This window comes from Leptinotarsa decemlineata, unplaced genomic scaffold, assembly GCF_025532065.1.
Source record: "Leptinotarsa decemlineata unplaced genomic scaffold, Ldec_3_MD MMD2_tig00078340_RagTag_RagTag, whole genome shotgun sequence".
NCBI classification, from domain to species: Eukaryota; Metazoa; Arthropoda; class Insecta; order Coleoptera; family Chrysomelidae; genus Leptinotarsa; species Leptinotarsa decemlineata.
Genome location: NW_027412723.1, coordinates 265,207 through 280,294, shown reverse-complemented (window position 1 = coordinate 280,294; position 15,088 = coordinate 265,207).

The following is a 15,088-nucleotide window of genomic DNA, read 5'->3' as shown; positions in this document are numbered from 1 at the left end:
CAGGTAAACCATCCAGGCGTACCAACCATACAGATATACCAACCTGAATTAATTTTACAATTTGGTCTTATTTATTATTTTACAATATATGTTCATATAAAACAATTTTCAGCTATATAAAAATTAATTTCACAATATTGCCTATCCAAATTTATTTTTGCAATGTGTCCTTATGTAGTGATCAGTAAACCCAACAACATTATTTTATTTTATTTTAACAAGCTATATAGTATGCTTTTTGATATAGGTCCGTCATCGTTATTCATAATATTATTGTGTTTACTAATTTCTACACTCTCATAGGCGACTAGTTGCCTATTGTTGTTAACTTGTCTAACTAATCTTAATGAACTGAAGTCTATGGAATGGTTTTGTTGCAAAATATGATGGGCGACTGCTGATTTTTCAGGTCTTCCATATTTTAAGTGTGCTATGTGTTCCTTATATCTTTCTTCAATAAATCTTTTTGTCTGTCCATAATATTTTGCATCGCAGTCCTTACATTCAATTTCGTGAATTCCAGACTTTTCCGAATTCTCGACTTTGTCTTTTGGACTTCCCAAAAGTCTCTGTAGTGTATGACTTGTTTCAAAAACCACCTTGAACTGAGATGTATACATCTTGATTTTTGTCCTTTCTGAAAGTCGAGATTTCGTTCATTATCAACCTAAACTTCTTTTTCCTCATTATGTCATCTACAATACCCTTCGAGAAACCGTTAGTGGCTGCTATTTCCTGTATTGTACGTCTTTCTTTTGTGAACCTATCATGTGTTAGAGGGAAAGTCAAAAGACTATGCACTAAACAATTCAACCCAGCACGTTTGTGCTGTCCACAGTGATGTGAACTGTCAGGAATATACCTGTACGTGCTTGTTTCTTTTCTATATTGGCTCCTCATTACCAAAACGTTAAGAAATGGTAGTTGTCCCTTATTTTCTAACTCATACGTGAATTTTATTGATGTATATCTATTATTTAAAATAGAAACAAAGTCGTCAATATTCGATTTTTTGGTATCGAATGTCGCGAAAATATCCACAAACATTAGCCAAATACTAGGAAAATACTTTGACTTTTCTTTGGTTTCCACTTCGAATCTGCTCATGAACAGGTCTGCCAGGTAGGGGGACAAGAGGTTTCCCATGGCCGTTCCTTCCTGTTGTTCATAAAAGCAACCTTCTACCTGAAACCGATTTTGTTTCATACACAAATTAGTAAGAGAAGCGAATTCATCGATTTCGTTATTATTGAAATTATTTTTCTTTAGTAATTCCTTGAGGTATTGCAAGGTATATGGAATTGGGACGCTAGGAAATAAGGAACTAACATCAAAAGAAACCAAAATCTCAACTTCTTGAGAACCACGTTTTTTGTATGTTGTATGAACTGTAAAGAGTTTTTTATACTGTAACTTGGTTCCACGATAAACAAGGTTTCAAATTCCTTAGTGAGCCACTTTGCTATTTGGTAGGTAGGAGCTCCAATAGCTGACACGATGGGGCGCAATACAAGCAGATATTTGGTTTCTAAAGAGCTGTGAAAGATATTCAATTTTTCCAAATTTGTTACCGTAAATATTTCTTTCAAGTCTTCAGTTGCTGATAAAGTCCAAAAATTTGCCAAAGAAAAATGGCTTGATTTAGAAATCGATCATCTGTACACCAACCGTAGTTTCTTAGAATTAGATAGTTATAGTCTATATAAAAAACATATAGATTAGACGAAAATGATTACGTACAATGGAATGACTTTCAGAGAGGAATGTTCCTGATGATTGAATCAAAATATATCAGAAAAATGTGTACGCTCAATAAGAAACTCAAAATCCTCATATTTAAGCATAAATCGACAGAAACCACTCCGAAAGTCATAAATATTGTTAAAATCATTCACCACAATCGTTTGATAAGGAAGAGATCAACCTTTTGAACAAGGGTTTGAAATTTGGCATCCCGCCTTCCGAGAAAATTCTTGAGGATATCGTTGCTAGTGTTGAAAGTTCGATTCAATATATGCCCCATTTCTCGAAGAGACTAGTTCGAGAAAAGTTCAGGAATCAATTCTCCAAGAACAAAATAACAGATAAACGGAAGGATTCAATGAACAACAATAAAAACCAAAAGAAACTTATCAAACGATTGAGAGAAAAGGACGTTTTTCATTTGAAAGCCGACAAAGGTAACAAAGTAGTAATTCTGGATAAATCGGACTACTACGAAATGGTCAATACTCTCATTACTAACGGACCGTATGCGAAATTGTCCAGGAACCCGTTACCAAAATGATTGTCCCATTAAAAAATGCGACAGCATACTTACCCCTCAACTGAAACGGAAGTTACAAGTTTCCATCCCAATGGCGTCGAAACTATATTGCCTCCCAAAAATCAACTAACCGGGAAAATCAATGCGCCCCATCGTATCAGCTATTGGAGCTCCTACCTTTGGAATTTGAAAACTTGTAACTTTCAGATATTTATTCGAAGCTCGCTAAAGAAAACAATCATGAAGCCAATATTTTCGTTAACAAGCTGTTCTTTGATAGTGAATGCTATTCATATGAAGACCTAACAGAAGCTGAACATCACAAAAAAGTACAAGCCCATATTCACTGCAGGCCCAACTAAGGTAATGGTCATGGTCATCTGGAACAGAAGTACCCTTGAAATATGTGAACAGAACAATCAATATATACCAAAACTTCAACAGATCCAAATAAAGACGCCAGAAACAAGAAACCGAAAGATGTGGAGTCCGGCGCACATACTACTGGGAAAAAACTAAGAAACTACAAAAAAAAATTGTTTGCTCAATAATTTATATCTATTATTTTAGATCGTTTTACACATTCCTTAGGTATACTACAAATAATCCTATTCACATTCTGTGCTTCATTGGTCAATTGAAATGGAATGAATATTCATTTAGGTATATTTCACTATGAATCAATGTAGGTACTAGGGATTTTGATGTAGACAAATCACTGAATATTGATGATGTTGATGTATTTGGAAAAAAACTATGATGTATGAAAGACCCCAATGGGAAAAATATCAGATTTGATTTCATTGTTTCCACTGAAACTTGGCAAATACATGTGGAATGTATTTTCGATATGTACGGATATACATTATAATATAAGAAAGGTGACTTTAAGCAAAATTACAGTGTTATATTTTACATAAAAGATATCAATACAAAAACTTTCAGACGAGAATAAGATGATATCAAATTAATGAGACTTTCTTTTCAAACACGAGGACAAATAATGTTGATGAATGCGCTTTATAGCCCACATGCCCTGTTGATTTCATTGATATAATCTAAAATTATTATTGAAAACAATAACCGAGCAAAAGGAAAATGTGTGATTTCCGGCAAATATCGACATGAAGTCAAACAAGTATGTTAGCCAGGAATATTCCAATATTCAATGTGAAGAAGGTTTACAGCACTTAAAAATGCATATACAAAGATGAGAAACGGGCCAAAATCGTGTAGGTATTGATAACATGTTGGTAGAAAAAGAGTAATCTCAACTGTAAGTCATTTGTATCAGAAGTAGACATAACAGACAATTTTATCATCACAACTTCACTTGATTTCAAATCAAATCCGACACAACAATTTGAAACAAAAAAATCTGAAGATTGAATGAAAAAAAAATGGAAATCTTCCAAAGAAGAAAAGAAAGTAATTAATTACAAAATACGCTGTTTACGAAGGTGTGTTGATCATGCAAGGAAGTAATTTCCAGACACGAACTGGTAAAAAGCCCTTTCGAAAGAACCACTTTCATTGAAATAATTTCATGAAAGTAGATGAACAAGGCGGATTCTGGCGCAAAATCCCATGAATTTTCTTATTGAGCTAAACTTCTTGCAATTTTTGGTTCAAATAGGAGTGGAGGAAATGTGTGACGTCATCGACGCAGGATGGAATGAGAATCGTAGCGATTCAAGCGTGGAACTCCGCCCCTCGGCCCCCTTGGTACTTCACCTAACCTATCAGCCCCCTTGGTACTTCGCCTAACCTATCAGCCCCCTTGGGACTCCGCATCACCGCTCAGGCCCCCTTCTCACAAGATTTTGATTAAAAAAAGTTTAGTTATGAGATTCGAACCTAGATCGTCCGCGCGGTTGACATTGTCCTTAGCCTCTACACCAACGTAAGACATTGAAAGTAACTTCGAATGTTGGGTATTTATAACGTTAGTTTTGTCGGGACCGAAATTGACTCATTTTATATACTTGACCGCATTTTTTTGATTTTCGTAGAATATTAGGGAAGTTGTAATCGTCATTATCATGTTGAAGATAGGAAAATATACTTAGATTTGGGAAATGATTAATATTTCATGTAAAGATGTGTATGTGTGTGTAAGAGCGGGAGACGCGTGTGACGTGATCCAGGCAAAGAGAGATGGAGATGGTATTGAGGTTATACGCAGCCAATGCCAGCATGGCAGGTTCGGCGTTGTCGGTTGTAACATTTATCGTTGTTTATGGGGCAATGTAGCGTTGCCGGTTCGTGAACGGCTCGATGAAAATTGGAAGCGCGGAAGTGAAATATTAATATTGAATCAGATTTAAAAAAAACATCACAGATTAATGAGGCTGTATCGTTTCAAAGTGCGATCCCTCAATGTTACAAGGTATCTCAAAATACATCATTGAAAACAAACATGGCGTCGAAGTGTACAGGGTGCGTCAAAACATCATTTAAAAAAGAAAAAACATAACATTTCCACGAGGCTGTGAGTTTTCAACGTGCGATCCCGAAATGTGTACAAGGTATCTCAAAATACATCATTGAAAACAAACATGACGTCGAAGTGTACAGGGTGCATCAAAATATATCATTTAAGGAAAAAACATGACGGTTTATAATATGATATCAATGTGTATACAGGGCGTTTTAAAATACATCATAAAAAAAACATGTCGGTTTAACAAAAGTCTAGCGTTCCAACATGTTAGAAGGACACTTAGTCTCGTATCTTTGTTAACCAAGTTAGCATCATCAGGAGAAGAAGGAGATGGCACCAAAGGTGTCGAGAAGTTACGTATTGTGGAGTTAACAGTCGAAAATGGGAAAGCTAAGTATTCGACCGTTTTACAAACGTTTCGACCGTTTTGCGTGCGTTTTCGACCGTTTTCGAACGTTTGCGTGCGTTTTCAACCGTTTTTCTTGCATTTTCGACCGTTTTTCATGCGTTTTCGATCGTTAGCATGCATTTATTCGTTATGGTTTCATCGTTATTGTCGTAATCGTTTTCGTGTTTCAATATGACGTCATTTATCACTTAACGCGTTTCGCTAACCAAATGAGCATCATCAGGAGATGACTAAAATCCATACTTTGTCATATTAAGGTTCGTTTTGCGAATTTTCACACTCCCGAACGGAATCATGTGGAACACTCAGCCTAAACTTCTGTTACAGAGTGGTATCGGTCAGCCAATCAGAATGTTGGATTCAAATATCACTCGATTGATTGTGTTAGATGTAATTGAACTGAAGTATTAGTATTAAAAGTATTGAAACAAAGTATTAAAACTTTGAAAGTGACGTAGTCAGCGTGAGAGGTGGTGGCGTGTGTGATAATTTGTGTAAATGAATGAGTTATTAGAAAAAAAAGGCGGAACTGTCAGAAGGGAACTAAGTTGTATATTCACTAATAATGATCGGATCGTCGCATACAGCACGTCAAATGAAAGGATAAGAAATGCAGAATTCATCGACAAAGAAAAAGCAAAGATGACGCAACATGTCAGAAGGGCACTAACCCACATCTTCATTAATGATAGCCGAGTCTCAACGTGCAGCACATCAAATGAAAGGAAAAAAAAGTGCAGAATTTATCGACAGAGAAAAAACAAAGATGGCACAACATGCCTGAAGGCACTAAGCCACATCTTCGTTGATAATTGTCGAATCGTCACGTACAGCACGTCAAATGAAAGGAGAAGAAATGCAAAATATATATATATATATATATATATATATATATATATATATATATATATATATATATATATATATATATATATATATATATATATATGTTGGATGATTCTAGTCGAATGTTTTACATGTCGTGGTTTGTTTGAGATAGTATTTGCATATATTGTGAATCAAAAATAAAGCTTTCACATTTTATTTTTTGCAGATGGATTCATAAAAGTTGAATGCATGTTTGATCATGAAGAGGAAGCCAAGTATCAAAGTAGCAGATTTGCCTGTGGAGATGCAGCAGAGAATATTCACCGCCAAAATCGTGAAAAGTAAATTTGGTGGTACGGTCTTGTTGGATTTGGGAGATAAAGTATCATTCTTGCCACATCGAGTGACGGAGGCGTATCGCCCTCACTTAGAAGAATTTTCATCAGAAAAATACGCTATTGTGTTCAAAGGGTTGATGGATATTGGGAAACAGAATCGTGTCGTTTCATTTGAAATTGTACGAAATTAAGGTTAGTACTGTTTCCAATTTTTTCTCTGTTCAATAGGCAGAGAGTTTTTTGATTGTATACAGTATTTTTCGTTCGGCTTTGAAATTCTCATTCACAGATATGATCTGCATAAAGTAGTGTTTTCATAAAATATTTTCTCTTCATTTAGTATGTGCGGAATATGTGTTTTAAATTCGTTATTTTGAATGAAACTTGATTTTTCATTTTCATTGTAAGTGTAGCAACAATCACTTCATGAAAGCCATCACCTCTCTGTTGACAAAAGTATTTTTTTAGTGTTTGTACTAAAAATCGAATTTATTTCAGAATGATACATCATCAACGTGTACAGTATCAGTCAGAGTAATCTCTAGAACAACAACAACAACATACAAAAACGTCATAGCAACCTTTCCAGAACGAGTTTCAAATCTCAGCAGTTTCCATTTTTTTCAGTCTACAGTTGAACATTATGAGGCCAGAATTCGTCGATATTCAGGAATTTGTTGGACAGACTGCGCCTATTCAATATATACACAAACCGTAGTGAATTTGGAAGACTTTGAAGATTCATGGTAGTGTATTCCAAAATTGGAGAAAAACACGCCGTTCTGTAAGGGTCATTCAAAAGGAAATTCGTTCAGCTGCAGTCTCAATAATGTTGATATTATATGAATGACTTTATAATATACTACCAAAATAAATAAAATACATATCATACACATTTTTTCGAAAATGAAAACTTATCTTATTAAGGGAAAGTTGTCAATTATATGCAATAACAAAAAATTATATACCAGAGTTTATAGACATGAATAAACATGATAGTGAAAGATACAAGGTTGACAAAAACAGGACATTTCAGAAATGAAGAAAATGAGTTTGTCTGTCATTTTAAATTCTGATTTGTTTGAAGGTGATTGACAATGTTTCGTGATGAATTTCACTAGTTCGGACTTCCATTGTCTACTATATAAAATGATTTGAAATCCCTGAAACAAGTAAAAAGAATAATTAAAAAGAATAGTTGAAAATAACATGACTGTCGGGTGATGACTGGTCCAGTCATCACCCGAAGACGATTGTAGATACCAACAATCGAAACGTCGTGAACTAACGTGACTTGGAATCTCTACACTGTTTATTTTTTTTATTATTTTCTTTTTTTTTCATTCCTTCAATTTTTATTTATTCAATTATTATATTTTTACTTGTAGGTTATTTCACTATCATTTCATTTCAGGTTTATTGTTGCTTGATATAATTGTTATTTTCAACTATTCTTTTTAATTATTCTTTTTACTTGTTTCAGGGATTTCAAATCATTTTATATAGTAGACAATGGAAGTCCGAACTAGTGAAATTCTGATTTGTTGGGTCGTTATAACAAAAACTTACATTTTATATCTTGAATATCATTCAGGACATTATTATAGATGATCGATGATCATAAAATAATTCAAATCCATTTAAGTGAATACATGAATTGAAAGATTTATTTTATGACGATTTCTCATATTTGTCTGTATAGTTACTTTGTTATGTTTATATGTCCAAGAACTCGGAACTCCGAACAAATGAAACCTCAGGTTATCTACACATAATAGTCTCGCCCGGTATCTATATCAAAGGATGCTATTTTGAATGGGAATTTCGAAAAAACTACAATACGAAATGAATTTCCAAATGTCACAATTGAAATTTAATGTCAAATGTCAATCATCTATAATTATTTCCTGAATAGAATTCAAGATATAAAATGTCACTTTTTGTTATAACGACCCAACAAATCAGAAATTAAAATGACAGACAAACTTATTTTCTTTACTTCTGAAATGTCCTGTTTTTGTCAACCTTGTATCTTTCAATATCATGTTTATTCATCTCTATAAACTCTGGTATATAAATTTTTGTTATTGCATATTTTTGACAACTTTCCTTGTATACGATAAGTTTTCATTTTCAAAAATAGATGTGTGTGATATGTATTTTATTCATTTTGGTAGTATATTATAAAGCCATTTATATAATATATCAACGTTATTGAGACTGCAGCTGAACGAATTTCCTTTGGAATGACCCATACAGAACGGCGTGTTTTTCTACAATTTTGGAATACACCACCATGAATCTTCAAAGTCTTCCAAATTCACTACGGTTGTGTGAATATTGAATTTGAGCAGTCTGTCCAACAAATTCCTGAATATCGACGAATTCTAGCCTCATAATGTTGAACTATAGACTGAAAAAAATGGAAACTGCTGAGATTTGAAACTCGTTCTGGAAAGGTTGCTATGACGGTTTTGAATGTTGTTGTTGTTGAGATGACTGACAGATACTGTACACGTTGATGATGTATCATTCTGAAATAAATTTGATTTTTAGTACAAACATACACTAAAAAAAACTTTTGTCAACAGAGAGGTAATGTCTTTCATGAAGTGATTGCTTCAACTATAATGAAAATGAAAAATCAAATTTCATTCAAAATAACGAATTTAAAACACATATTCCGCACATACTAAATGAAGAGAAAATATTTTATGAAAACACTACTTTATGCAGATCATATCTGTGAATATTCTGCACGTACTAAATGAAAAAAAAAATTGTATGAAAACACTACTTTATGCAGATCAGATCTATGAATGAAAATTTCGAAGCCGAACGGAAAATACTGTATACAACCAAAAACCTCTCTGCCTATTGAACGGAGAAAAATTGGAAACAGTACTAACCTCAATTTCGTACAATTTCAAATGAAACGACACAATTCTGTTTCCCGAAATCCATCAACCCATTGAACACAATAGCGTATTTTCCTGATGAAAATTCTTCTAGATGAGGGCGATACGCCTCCGTCACTCGATGTGGCAAGAATGATACTTTATCTCCCAAATCCAACATGACCGTCTCACCAAATTTACTTCTCACGATTTTGGCGGTGAATTCTCTGCGGCATCTCCACAGACAAATCTGCTACTTTGATACTTGGCTTCCTCTTCACGATCGAACTTGCATTCAACTTTTGTAAATCCATCTGCGAAAAATAAAAAATAATAGCTTTATGTTTATATATATATATATATATATATATATATATATATATATATATATATATATATATATATATATATATATATATATATATCGTGAACTTCAATACATTTATTACATATTATTATATATATATATATATATATATATATATATATATATATATATATATATATATACATATATATATATATATATATATATATATATATATATATATATATATATATATATATATATATATATATATTATGTATATATCACAACATCACAGAAAAGTTCAGATACAGCGAGGACACCCTGTAATAAATGTATTGAAGTTCACGAACTTGGCAGGAAACAATTACAAAAGAGTGGAAAATTTAAATTTCAAGATTTGTGTAGCAAATTTCATTAAGTTTCGAAAAACTGATAACCGATATAGGTTATAAATAAATGTCAGATGAAATCAAATTGATATCTGTTATGAAAAATTGGAAAAGACATAATTTGATTGTAAATATTTAGGAATGATGGAAAAGGAAAATCAGTCTTATAGACTACTTTCTCAGATACGGATATCAAGTGATGCTTTTGAAAAATATTTATATTTGGACATAAGTAAGGTTATCTATTTTTGTACATAATTGTTGAGTGAAAATGTATCTAAATTTAGGAACAAATTTGAAAATCATAGAATAGATAATTTTTCTGATATTGAAGTTAAAAATTTGTAGTTATAAAAATTGAGAGGTGGTAACTGAGGAAAGTAAAATTATTTCAACTTTTTTATCAACAAAAGGATTTTTCTCAAGGCGACGAAGGTGAACGACACATCATTCGAGTCAGTTGGATTGACATTGTGATTTGAGGTTATAGTGAAGTGAAAGCGAAGTGTATGCACATAGAAGACAGTCAACTCGTGTTAGTTGATTCTCTGCGAAGTGCAGAAGTGCCGTCGTCGAATTTCCCCGGTGAGACCGGACAGGTGAGTTGCGATTCTATCATTTATATCAGTGGCGAACTATTCAACGCGGAGATAATTTCAATATAAAAATAGATATGGCCAGTATGGAGGAACTGGTGAACATGATTCTGGCCTATAGTAGGGCAGAAATCCTTAAGATCTACGAGCTAGTCGGAATAGGACTAGAAACCAGAGAAGAAACAGAAGAAGAAGTGAGAAAACCCATGAAAACCAAAAGGCAGTCGAAAGAGGACCCCCGGTGCAGCCACAAAATAAGAGATAGAAGAGGATACGAACTGAGTCAATTTCAGATTCGGAAAATACCTACGACGATGACAATGACAGTGAGGAAATGGCGATTAATATACCGCCAAATCCCACACACGTAGAAGTGAATGCGAAGCCTGAGCAAGAGCCAGAAAGCGCACCCTCAGAGGAGGCTAGACCAGGTATCTCAACTCAGGTGACCAAAAAGGCAAAAGGAATAATTGTACCTGTACCACCCCCAAGAGAGGTAAACAGGCCACAAAGAGAGGACAACGAGTTACCTGCAAACACACAGGAAACTCAGAAAACGGCGAACTCCCCGGCTATCACAATCAGACAGAAAGATAGCTGGACTCGGTTCAGAGAACAGGCAAACCGAGAAAAAAATCGGTTTCACTAAAGCCACCAACACGGTTGATGGTATCAGAGTACAGCCAACAGGAATCCTATAGGAAAATGATGGCTCTACTAGAGAAAATGAAAATCTCTCACCATACGTACAGTATGGCGGAGGATAAACCACTAAGAGTGATCTTCCGCGGTGTCCCAGAATTCCTGGACATCAAGGATATTAAAGCAGAGCTCTACGCGAGAGGTTTCGACATACTGGCTATATCCAGGATGAAAAATGCGGACAGCAAAGAGCTACCGTTGGTCCTGGTTTTGGTTCCCAAAACACAAGGACATATATACAACGTAGGAGACATCCTCCACATAAGAGTCCGAGCAGAGACACAGCGACCAAGAACTACGGTAGGCCAGTGCTACCGTTGCCAGAGATTCGGTCACGCACAGCGGAACTGCAAGGCAATTTCGATTTGTATAAAATGCCCCGGACGACACTTAACGGCCGAGTGCAAGCGAGACAAGCAGTTGCCTGCGAAATGAAACAACTGCAAAGGAGCTCACCCCGCCAGCTATCGAGGTTGTCCTGCATTCCCCAGAATACAGGACATGAGAAGACACTCAGAACCAACAGCCCCCCGGCGACAGACGGCACCCGCAAGGCAACCGGTCGCCCCCCAGAGGCAGCCAATATCAGCCCCAAGGAGGCCCATCGAGGCCAACGCGACCAGGAGCGGCGTCTCCTATGCAAATACAGCTCGAGGCGCAAACAGCCGTCAGCAAAGTGTAAATGTAAACGCAGTCGAAGGCATAGTAACCACACTAGACCACCTGGAACGCCAACGGGCTATTCAGGAAGAAACTCGAAGTAGAGAACTTCCTGACAGAAAACGACGTGGATGTCATGCTCCTGCAAGAGACGCACTTGCAAGGAAACACGATATCGATTCCGAACTATGTCTTTTATAAAAAGACAGCGTCTGTAGACGCGGAGGTGGAGTGGCCATCCTCATAAAAAGATCGATTAGACACGCTCAAATTGGTCTTGACAAGGATGCGCTAAATCGTTCAGAAGCTATAGGCATCGAAGTAAACCTTCAAAGAGGGCCACACCGAATTATAACGGTATACAATCCCCCCAACAATCGAATACAGCCGGAAGCACTCAGTGCTCTCCTGCTAGAAACAGACACCGCGACAATAGCTGCAGGAGATTTCAATGCGAAACACACGCAGTGGAGCAGAACTACAAATATGAATGGCAGAGCGCTTTACGCTCACGCCGACGAACACGGTTATCAGGTTATGGGACCGCCACAACCTACCCACTGCCAACTGCCACACAGACCCGATGTTCTTGACATAGCAGTTGTCAGGAATATCACGCTCACTGATTCTAGGGAAAGGCCCCCCAATAGAAAACAATAGCGAAGGAATCAGAACCAACTGGGAAGTTCTCAAATCGTATTTGGAAGCAATCCCTGTCATAAAACGACCTCCGGAAACCCCCGAAGCCTTAGATGCTACGGTAACACGGTTTGAGGAAAACATCAGAAATGCACTCGCAGCGGTTACCATGACGTACGTGGAACCAAGGAAATCATACAATGAATTTCCTCGACGGATCAAAACTCTAATGAGAGAAAGAAACCGTCTCAGAAGAAGATACCACAGGACTCTATTTCCAGGAGATAGAGCCAATGCGAATGCGAAAGCCAATGAGGTAAAACGCGCCATTCTAGACTTCAGGAATGAACGCTGGCAAGAATACCTCTTGGGACTCGAACCCGGAGATAACTCTCTCTGGCGATTAGTCAAGAGTAGAAAAAACAAAAGAGAAACCTCAACGCTAATACACGGCCAAAGAGGTGTCTGTTTCACAACGGAAGACAAAGCCTTAGCCTTCGCGGATACTATGGAAAGCCAATTTAGGCTGAACATAGACCCAAACGATGGTATTGATAGAGATATACGAATCGAGGAAGCAGTGGAAGAAACACTGTTACTCAGTGAAGAAGACGTCATCAGACCAGTATCAGAAGAAGAACTGAACGAACTGATTCGCGCCACCAAGCCCAAAAAAGCCCCAGGAGCTGACGCAATAACCAACAGGTTATTGAAACAGCTGCTAGACAACCAAAAAACGACGCTCAAAAACATTATCAACAGCTTGCTGAATCTCAGATACTTCCCTAAGAGCTGGAAGCACGCAGTGAATATAATGTTACCAAAAAAAGGACAAGACCCGAAATTCCCCCAAAACTACAGACCCATAAGTCTGCTAGGCTCCATGGCCAAGGTCGCGGAGAGAGTAATCCTGCAAAGGTTAGACGAGGAGATCGAAGACAGACAACTCCTACCGGACGAGCAGTTCGGCTTCAGGAGAGATCATTCCTGCGAACTACAAGCCCTAAGACTGGTTGAAAATTCAATCCAAGAGATGAATAGGAAAAGACACGTTCAAATACTACTATTAGATATCTCGAAGGCCTTCGACCGCGTCCGGCACGAAGGTCTTCTACACAAAATGATTAATTTCAACCTACCACTGGGACTAGTCAAGTGGATGGGGTCCTACCTGAAGGACAGAACTTTTTTGGTGAAGCTTAACAACATACGCTCGCCGGTAAGACAAATAGAAGCTGGAGTGCCTCACGGAGCAGTACTCTCACTCACACTCTACAATCTATATGTCAGCGATCTCCCGAGAACCGACCACGTCGAGGTCTCTCTCTATGCAGATGACACGGCCCTGATGTCCTCGTCCATGTCGAGAGAATTCGGGGTAGCCTACATGCAGACTGCAGTTGCAGATCTCGAGACCTGGTTCCTGGACTGGAAAATCCGTGTGAACCCCGCAAAAACGCAAGCGATAGCATTAGGCAGGCAAAGCGCCCACCCAAATCTCAGAGTTATCATGGCAGGACAAGAAATCGCCTGGAGCCCACAGGTTAAGTACCTAGGTCTAACGATAGACCGCAAGCTCACCTGGGAGAAGCATATAAAATCGGTGAAGACTAAAGTGAGCGCGGGGATGGCACAGCTATATCCCCTATTCAACTGCAAGAGTAAGCTAAGTCTTAAAATCAAAGTCTTACTTTATAAGACTGTGTTTAAACCAATGATTATGTATGCCTTAGGAGTCTGGGGACACACAGCGAAAACTCACGTCGAAATTCTGGAACGGGTCCAGAATAAAATACTAAGGATGGCAACAAACGCTCCGTGGTATTTACGGAACGCAAACTTCACGGGATCTGAATCTCCCAACCATTCGGGAGAGTATACAGACTCGAAATAGAGGAGTTTTCGAAATAACGGAAACTCACGAAAACCCCCTAGACAGGGTCGCGGTAGATTATGATATCAACGAACCTTCCCGCGTCAAAAGGCCTCGCATCTCCGCGAGGTGAGGTCACTGGCTAGTAACCTCAGGAAGCTACGAGTTGAACAGAGTTCAACAAAGAACACGGCGGCGAGAACTTAGTCTCGACCGTGCAACGCACCTCTCGGAGTTCTAACTAAAGAGTCAGGGATTTGAAATCCAACTCGATTTAGCAGAAGATAGGGATTGCAGGTGAACGACACGAAAATTTTTGTCCCCAGAAATTTAAAAAATATTATGAAAAAAAGTTATAAATTGTATATAATTGTATTGAATATCAATAAGTGAAAGTGAATTCAGTGAAAACCAACCTGATAAACCGAGTTCCAATCCGATTTCCCAGATCCAGCTCCGAAGTTTAGAAAACTCACGCCTCACACCAACATTAGAGGAAAACCAGGTATTTACCGATTCCACTTCAAATAAAATATATGCCTATATAAAAAAAAATGTCCAAAAATAAAATAACAGGACAATCAAATCAAACTTTGAATCCAGAAATTTCTTTTGCAAACCAAATAAATCACAGTGACCCTGAATAATCAACTCACATTTCACAGACAAAGAGTGCGTTCCGATATCCACACTAAATTAGTTCGGTGTAGGTTTAGAACTTTTTTAGAATTAGTAATT